Source organism: Pezoporus occidentalis, unplaced genomic scaffold, assembly GCF_034315485.1.
Source record: "Pezoporus occidentalis ecotype Australia unplaced genomic scaffold, CSIRO_AGI_Poc_V1 ctg105, whole genome shotgun sequence".
NCBI classification, from domain to species: domain Eukaryota; kingdom Metazoa; phylum Chordata; class Aves; order Psittaciformes; family Psittacidae; genus Pezoporus; species Pezoporus occidentalis.
In genome coordinates this window covers 2006892-2015735 of record NW_026912832.1, presented here as the reverse complement: position 1 = coordinate 2015735, position 8844 = coordinate 2006892, and the positions used below count along the sequence as shown (strand labels likewise).

The window sequence follows — 8844 nt, the reverse complement described above, 5'->3', positions numbered from 1 at the left end:
GAAGAGTCCCTCCCCAGCATCCCTATAGCCCCCCTTCAGATACTGGAAGGCTGCTATGAGGTCTCCACGCAGCCTTCTCTTCTCCAGGCTGAACAGCCCCAACTTCCTCATCCTGTCTTCATACAGGAGGTGCTCCAGTCCCCTGATCATCCTCGCGGCCCTTCTCTGGACTTGTTCCAACAGTTCCATGTCCTTTTTATGTTGAGAACACCAGAACTGCACACAATACAAAAGGATACCTGTTTGTATTCCATTTATTAGCTTCAGCTGCAACTCACATTGTTGTGTGCCTGTATCACATGTCAGATGGGACAAATAATTAGGCCCTTAATATCTGATGCCTCTTTACTACAAGGCCATGTTCTCCAGTATAGGTTGGTAAGACTGTGTCATAGAACAGTCCATGAAACTTAGTGTAAAAGTGATTTCAGATACCTTCCAGCGTTTTACCAGCACATAAACTGTTAGCTGCCACTGAAAATCCTAAGCTACAAACAATGGGAGATGGTAACCTCTTGTGCATAGGATTTAAAACTATAGGATCACTGACCTTGAATCATGCATGTAGCCTGGGAAATCTAGAGTTAAGCAGCTTGCAAATCCATAAAAGCCAGCCACCAGTCTGAAGAATAGAAACCTTCTTCTAGTTTTCCTGCTGATATTCAATGTTGTTTCAATCAAAGTACAGGTAGCACTTGAAGAATGACAGATCTTGTGAGCTTTATGTACCAGTATAATGAGATTATGTTTCATGACCCTATTGCATTTGACTTTTACATTAGAGAATATGATTCAGGAATTCATTTGAACAATCCACAAAAATATAAATGAAAAGATTTTTTTAAAAAATTGCTGGTTTCTCATTAATTGCACATTGTAACTGACTCACAGGAAAGGAAGAATCATAATGAAGAAAATCAGAAATAAAAAGGGAACTACAATCTTAATGCATATCAGTACTGAAAAAATTACAAAAAATATAATGAAAAGCATAGAAAAATATATTTCTCTTACTAGCTTTATTCTTATAATATTATCACATTTAAAAAATACAATTTTAGAAAAAAAAAGAACTATAGCTTTTTGCAGTGATAGGCGACAGGTCAGAAAAGCATTTCAGAATAATTTTACACCTTTTAACCTTAAAAAATACTTTGCTGACAATTGAGAAAGGGCCTTAAAAGAAGCGCTGATAGGCATTCTCACAGCAGGGTTGCCATGTCCCATCACATAGCAGAGGGTTTCTGCATAATGTATCCTGTAATAAGAAGTGTACTGCAAATCACAAGGCTTGAGTAGCAGTTTTAAGAAAGTAATCCTTGGCATGAACTGCTATTAGTGATGACACTGAAAGTTTGTTACGTAAAACTCTTCAGAAGACACAAAGAAGGTAAACTGTTTAAAATTTTGATTTGAGCCATGAAAGAACTACTTTATCATAGAAATTTGTCTGCATTAGAATACATATTTAGTGTTCTCTGTTTTTTCATTTTGCTTATGCTTGGACAGGCTTGTTAAACAAAAACTGCAGAGTTTAGTTAAATGAATGTCACTTTTCTCTCATTCTGCGCCACAAATGGTAATCGTTCAAAAAGTGTCTTAACAACTACTGGTGTTAATTATGAATGCTAATACAATCACTGATCTCTGAGAGTCCCCATGTTGCAAGCCCTTTACAAATGGGGTAAAAAACTAAAAAAAAAAAGGAAATAATTCCAGTATAACAAAGACTAAATCAGTCCATCAAAGCACAGAAAGCTATATTCATGTTTGAATAGCTAGACTAATCAAAGTGGGATATGAATCTAGAAGAAACCTTGTTGAAATTAATTTTATTTTTGTCTGGAAATGTAAATAAAAGAAAACGTGAAGGGGCCATTTCCAGGCAAGTTCTTTTCAGTGTTAATGATGCAAATCAGAGAAGTTTCTCAGTCCCTGGGGAATCTTTTTGTCTTTCTCATTTCCATAAGAATGATTTTTAGGTGATTAAAATAAACTCTAATGGAAATAAAAATTCTTTATACTTTTCTCACAATACAGTTTAGTATGTATCTAAAAAAAAAACAGAGTAGGAATTGACTTTAGAACTACAATAAAGCTTCCAAGGAGAGGATTGGTCACAAAATGGTTTTGTATTTCTAATGGAGACATTTTTGGTTGTCTTTAATAGTATTTCAGAGAAGTTGCAGTCATCTGAAAGCTTGATGTTTTAATGTATCTCCAGCATTTTCTCAGCAGCTCCTAATGGGGAATGAAGCATTTCATTGTGTTACTTTCTAAGTGAGTAGTATGAGAAATGGGCATCCACATAATAATTAAAAATTTGGCTTGCAATATTTTTAGCAAATAGATTTTTTTCAGAGCTAGGTTCTTCTTGAATGTCAAGGACTGGACAGATAGTGAAATACTGGAGAAGCATTGATAATTTTAAATTACTTTTAATCCCATTTTTCCTCCAGAAAGAAACTACTGGAGTGACTCATTAAGGGGCTGCTATTAAACTGTAGCTTTGCTATAAACTCTGTTTAAGGCAGGATACACCACATAGTGAGTGGTTCAGGACTGACTTTACTTTCCTTCTTTTTCCAGGGAGCAGGAAATGGCAAAAATGAAGATTAAAGTAGTTCATGTCACTTGCACATCCAGCACAGAGAACACCTCCCTCTCTCCCATGCGGGCATGTAGGGACTAAACAATGCTTTCCCCTACCTTGACCTACTCTGCGCCAAGTAAGCAATGTCAGACTCTGCTCATGCACACACACATGCACATGTGTGCACATAAATGTGTGCACATGCACACCTTCTTCTTGTGCAACAGAAGAAAGGGATAGCCTGCAGAGGAGTTGGATGAGCACCAGTCCTGCCACCCAGCACAACTCACCTCCATGCTGGCTGGAGAAGGCAGATAGCAATAATAAACATGGAGGAAGCTCGTGGCACTTTATGCATGTGCAGGAGCTGCTGCTGGGTTGCATGGCCAGAGGCGCGGAAGACGACAGAAGAGGGAGTATGCTCTTGTTTTCCAGGCAGTGCTCAGCAAAAGCTCTCCATCCTCATGTTCACTAGTTGCTATAAACTGCTAAGGCCCAAGCAAAGAAGAAAGACGGTCTCTTGGGTGTGCTCGCAGCCACGGTCTCCAGTGACAACAGAGTAGAAATGGAGAAGAGAAGCTGTACAGGGAGGCTTGAGGGAGGGGGCACAACAGCACACCAACTCTCTGTGCTAGCCTTGGCACATGCACTCTTGTAGGTTTGACACCATCAATTAGGGAGGCTGCAGCCCTTCAGGAATTTCACACAGAAATGTTTTCCCCTGAGTCCCCTCTTCAGCTACTAATGAGCCACCAAGGAGACTTGAGTTATCCCCAGCACTGCTTGGCTCCTGGGTCTGGGCTGTGGAGGAACAAACAGAACTCTAGGGCTGCGGGGCAGGAAATATCTGTCCAAGGCAGATACACAGGTGTCTGATGCCTCTGTGACTGTGGGAAGTGATTGCCTCCTTGACCCTCCCATAGCTGCCAGCAGAAGACTTCCACCCCTGCCCCAGCCTTCCCCAGCTCTGAAGAGGCGCACCCACAACTCCAAAGGGGAAGACTCATAAAATGTTCCTGGCTGTGGTGAAGTCAGAGGATTGCCAAGCTCTGACATGCAGCAGATATGAGTCAAGGGCCACAGAATATAAGAAGGGATCTAAAATCTGAAAACAAAGCAAAAAAATGCCTTTTAATCAGCAGTACTTTTAAGTACTTTCTGACATTGACTTTTAACTCTTGTCTGCTGTCTGATATTAACATTAGAAATGTGGTTGTCTCCAAGCTGTTGTCCAGATCCTGAAGACACTCCATTTTTTGTTTCCTTAATGTTGAGAGTCCCACTGAGTCATCTGAACCCAAGATCCCAAGCTTTCAGAAGAAATACTATACACCTGACCAAATCATGAGCTGTGGCAGCACCACCACTCCGTAAGTTTAAAGCCACTCTTCCTCTTTGTGTTTGAGTGAGGTAAGGACCAAATTCCAGGAAAGATCTTTGAAGCCTTTAAGGGGAAAAAATAAATGCTATGGGAAACTCCTTCCCACCTCTCACTCCTCCTCATAGCAAGGTTCTGTTCTGTATGTCATGCCCCTTCATCCCCAAAACAGCTTGCACTGCTACTGTAACCAGCAGGGAGATCGGAGTAAGGTGCTCCCCAAGGAGCCAGCTCCTGAACTGCAAAGGGCCAGCCTTGTCTGCCTGTGTGCACATGCTTGTGCACCTCCCTCATCATGGTAGGCTAAAACACTTCTTCCAAAGAAAATAAATAGCATGCAACTCTAACTCTTGGACGCAACCAGTGGTTTTTGTAATCCTTTTTAAATGTCTACTGTCAAGTACATTTGCCCAGGATTTAGGAAGCTCTGGTCCCTCCCTTTTCTGGGATGATTCTATGACCTTGTAGCTTGGAATCTACTCATGTTTCAAGGAAAGATCTGAAGGGTAAAATCAGCCTTGTCAGCACCTTTCCTGCTGAGGACATGCAACTACAGAGAGCTTGGGCTCCCCTTCAGGAAGAGTGAGATCTGAGATTAATTTCTCTCAGACAGAGGAAAGATTGCACCTAAATCCCCCATTTCCTAGGGAAATAGAAGAGCATTGCAGATACTGGACAGATACTGATGCAGAATTTTACAGGGATCCCAATCTACCCCATGTGTAAAAGGGCATCTTACACACCAGATAAGCAGCTTGCTCAGCCTGCTAAGCCCTTTGCTGGTTGCAATATGAACTCCTCTCCCAAAATGGTCTGGGCTTGGAAGGCATTACGTGGAAGGGAATTTCAATATCAACTTATAAGAATCTCATTTGGTCTGGGACTCATTGTGTCCTGGTCTACTACTCACATGCCATGTTGTCAAGTGACACTTTGCAATGCACATCACGCAGTTAGGTACAACTCCAATGCGCTCTCCTTTTTGTCTTCAAAATGTAGCATTATGGATTGCAGCCTAGTAGATGCCAAGCAGAGATGGAGCCTTTTCTGGAAAAAAGGTCCAGCAGACCTGCAGAAACGATAACTGGGAACCACACAGTGACATGAACTGGTGTGGAAATGCTGTCAGCTCATCGACTCAAAAACCTGTTTCAGACCATGCCATCTGCACACCTCATGGACTGCTTCTAGCCAGTGCCTTCTACTGCTGCTGTAGGCCTGGACAGGACTGCTTCTCCTGAAGCCCCATGAGCTGCTGCTTTCCCTCAGCAATGGCTATGTGCACACTTGTCCTGCGGTGTGGCTGGGGCTAAACGGGATGAAGTCAGACTGGGATGAGCCTTACAGTCAGACACAGGTTGCAAGAGCATACACTGATCAAGAGACAAAGAGGCTCATGATGTCTGCCCTGTCCATTCCCTGTGTTCATCTGAGCCATTCAGTAATTTCTTTGTGCCATTTTCATGGGAGATATTCCCACATCCTTAGTGGATGACAAAATGCGGTCATATGAGAAAACAGTTGGTTGTAACACAGACTTTGCTTTCCTTACCCTCTACGTCAAGATGGGATCAAGACTTTCCCCATGTGAACCCCAGGAGTATCTGCAAAGCAAATTGAAAGAGAAGCTATTTGCCAAACTACTCTGCTTAGGGCAGAAGAAGCAAGTGGCTGTCATCTTTTAGAGAAAAATGGGACAATCCCACAAAAAACTACTGTATCCTCAGGGCTAGACAGCCTCTAAACAGGACTTACAATTTTGAATTTAGGCCCCCTGTTTTTTCAAGGGGCCCAAATCCCACCTAATTCTGCCAGGGGTATGTGGAAGACCCTCCTGTGGAGAGCTTCAAGTCACAGACATAGTAAATACTCACCAGACTTTATGGTATCACTGGAATGAAACATGTTCTCATCCAACAAAATTGCTTCTAGTGATCCTTTTATGGTTTTCTACGGAAGACCCTCTTTAAATTTTCCAGGCAATCCTTTCTGGCTAGGTCCTGCACACCTGTTATATCCCCCAGAGAAGTGATATGAGCTGGGATAGTTCTGGTGAAAGGTGCAATAGGATTGCTTTAAAAGTGTCAGAAATGTATGTTCAGAAATGTGAATCTTTCTTCACCAAAACCCCAAATTAGCTGGGATAAGAAATCCTGTTATAATTATATAACAAGTTCATTAATCTGGAAGAACCATTAAAAACCTGCTAATCCTAAAAGATAATCCTAAATGCAACCACAATGCATTTAGATTTCAGTAAGGATAAAATATACCCCAGAGAACAAGAACAGGAAGATCAGCCTATCATCTCATATTTGAAGAAAGACATAGCTCTGTTGATTTCTCTCTGCTCCCAGGTATTCATTCACCAAAAGAGGAATTCTCAAGAGGAAGCTGTTGTTATTGTGTTTCTCTCTGATGTTTCCTTACCATAGCCTGTAATGGAAGAGACTGGAAATGCATCATACATTTGCAGTGGTTTTGATGGGTGCTTTTGACATTTCCTAGGGGAAAAGGTAGACACTGAACAAGCTGCGTTTGTGGTAGGGATGGCATTTGGGTTTGCTTTAGAAATTCAGATTTAAAGACCCAAATAAGTCTTTCTGTGTCTTGGATGAACTTCACTCTTACTTTTTGGTCCTTGGCAACAGCACCTCAAGCCACACAACCCAACGCTTAGAAAATTCACCCACATCCCGAACTTAAAAGCCTTGCTTGCATTAGGTCTGCAGCCTCTCAAAAAGTTGTCTCGGGAAAGATGCCCCCTGCCCCTCCTCCTCCTCCTCATCCACCCTGAAGCAGGATCCATTGTCTCTTGGCAGCAAGGCATAAAGGAGTTAACGAAGGAGCCAGCAAGGAGGTATGATGGGGTGATGTCAGAATATTTCCAGGGAAAGAATGTGTTGGGGGCGCTGGCCGGGCGCAGGGGCTGGGGCTGGCGGCCCCCAGCCCCACCCCGACATTCTTCTTGTCCGGTTCCCACAGGCGGAGAGTGGCACGGGGGGTCAGAGTGGACGAGCACAAAGGGAGACCCCCTGCTGCCAGGGCCATCGTGCTGGGCTGTCACTGCTACTAATTCATGACTTCACCTTTAATCTCACTGATCCATTATAGGTTAAAAAGAGACCCATTTTACAGCTGACAAGATTGAAGGGAGCGCAACTCAGGACCTGGGCGGGGGGAGAGAAAAAAATAAGGGAGAGGAGAGGGAAGGAGAAATAACCCCCGCCAAAGTTTGTACAATTAAGACCCATCTTCTAAAAACAGATTTTGTGCATTTTTCTTATCCTTTCCCTTGATTATGAAGATATATATTTTATGAGGTAAGCTGATAAACACAGCTAATCCAGAATTTTAGCACATGGGGTGAGAAGAAAAAGGAATGGGGAGGAAAGGGGAGGCCAGGGAAGGAAAAAGAGTAATATTTTAGGAGCACGGCTGCACAATGGAAAGGAGGGGAAGCATTGAAATGTGTGCTTTAGAACGTGTTTGGTGAGGTCATCATGGGGAAATGACTAAGAAATTTATGAAATGCTGATGTCAAAGGTAAGCTGATAAAATCGACATTGATTCAGTAGAGTAATAAACATATGTGTGTGGCACTTACAGCATGTTTATAATGACACAAATACTTAATGAATTCTCAGAAATCATTAGTCCTACTGTGCTGTGGGCTGTAGATGAAGTCTCCAGAAGTAATTCTGCTTTTTATTTTCATTAGTAGGACAATTGCTTCCAATTTGTACTTTAACAAACATTTTTACACTGTTATGTTGCAGCAACTAAAATGTGTGTTCTCAGTGAATTTCAGAAAAAAGCAAATAGGAAAGAAAACAGGAAAAGAAAGTTTCTAAAAAAAAAAAAAACTGAAAAAAAGTTACTGAAAAAAAAAATTGCCATAGACCTGTGAAATGCTTGCAAGAATTTTTTTTCTTTTTAGCATATAGCAAGGAATTCAACATTCTTGCATTTCCTGGTCTTGTCCTACATGTGTGAGGATTCTGTAGGTATCTGTGTGCAGCGCTAATTAAGGGTGCGGGGGTATCGATCCTTAGGGGTTTTGCTTTCTCTATGTGCTCTTTGACAAAAAACTCCAGAAGCAGTTTTATTTAGTCCACCAACCAGTTTATCTCTCCTATTTCCCTGATGGTATCAGACAGCACTGAAGCCCAAGAAAGGTGATTGTTAGTGGATTCTCACTGTCTTTTGCCCTTGAACAGCTGGAACCACATCTCCTCGGATTTTGCAATGTAAGTATGTATATTTATACTGCCAGACATGTACAGTTTTTGTGTTTGCTATGGCACCCTATTCCTTCCTTTCTTCGCTCCCTGCAGAAGAGCCCTGGGAGTCACTAGCATTGTGATTTTGTGAGTGCCCTGCTGCTATGAAGTGATGGTGGAGAGCAGGGAGGGTTATTGTAAGGGTGCAAATCACTGTCTGAAATTTGCAAAGATTTGGGGGTTTCTGGGATTCCTGGACAAAGTCTTTGAAGGACATCAGCTGCCAGCATCTTTTGTGGGAAGATGCAAGAGAGAATGGGGACCTTCATATGAGGCACTCTGTCAGCTGAAGTCAGTGATGAAAATTCTATTGAAAAGAGCCTCAGATCAAATAAAAACCTGATTTCCTAAGAGTGACACTGCCTGCAAATGGAGGCAGATTGAGGCCCGTAACTGGCCAGCGCTTTGGACACATTCTGCTTACTTTAGTCACACAAAATGACGTATTGATGCAAGTTTCCAGGATCCAAACAGGCAGTCCTTTCATAGGCAAAAGCCCTAATGAAGTCACTGGCAAGCAGCCTTGCTGGCCTAAGGCCTGCAGGCTATTTCTCTAGTCAATACACTAGACCTAATCTTATACCTCTTGA

General features: G+C 42.2%; 1 long non-coding RNA gene across 1 annotated transcript; it reads right to left on the bottom strand.

Annotated features, from left to right (window-relative positions):
- Positions 1-1000: 1000 nt before the first annotated feature.
- On the bottom strand, positions 1001-6119 carry LOC134163911 (uncharacterized). Its single transcript, XR_009964909.1, has 2 exons — positions 5846-6119; positions 1001-4037 (listed from the first exon to the last, which is right to left on the bottom strand). It is a non-coding gene; the product is annotated as an uncharacterized LOC134163911 (long non-coding RNA).
- Positions 6120-8844: the final 2725 nt, after the last annotated feature.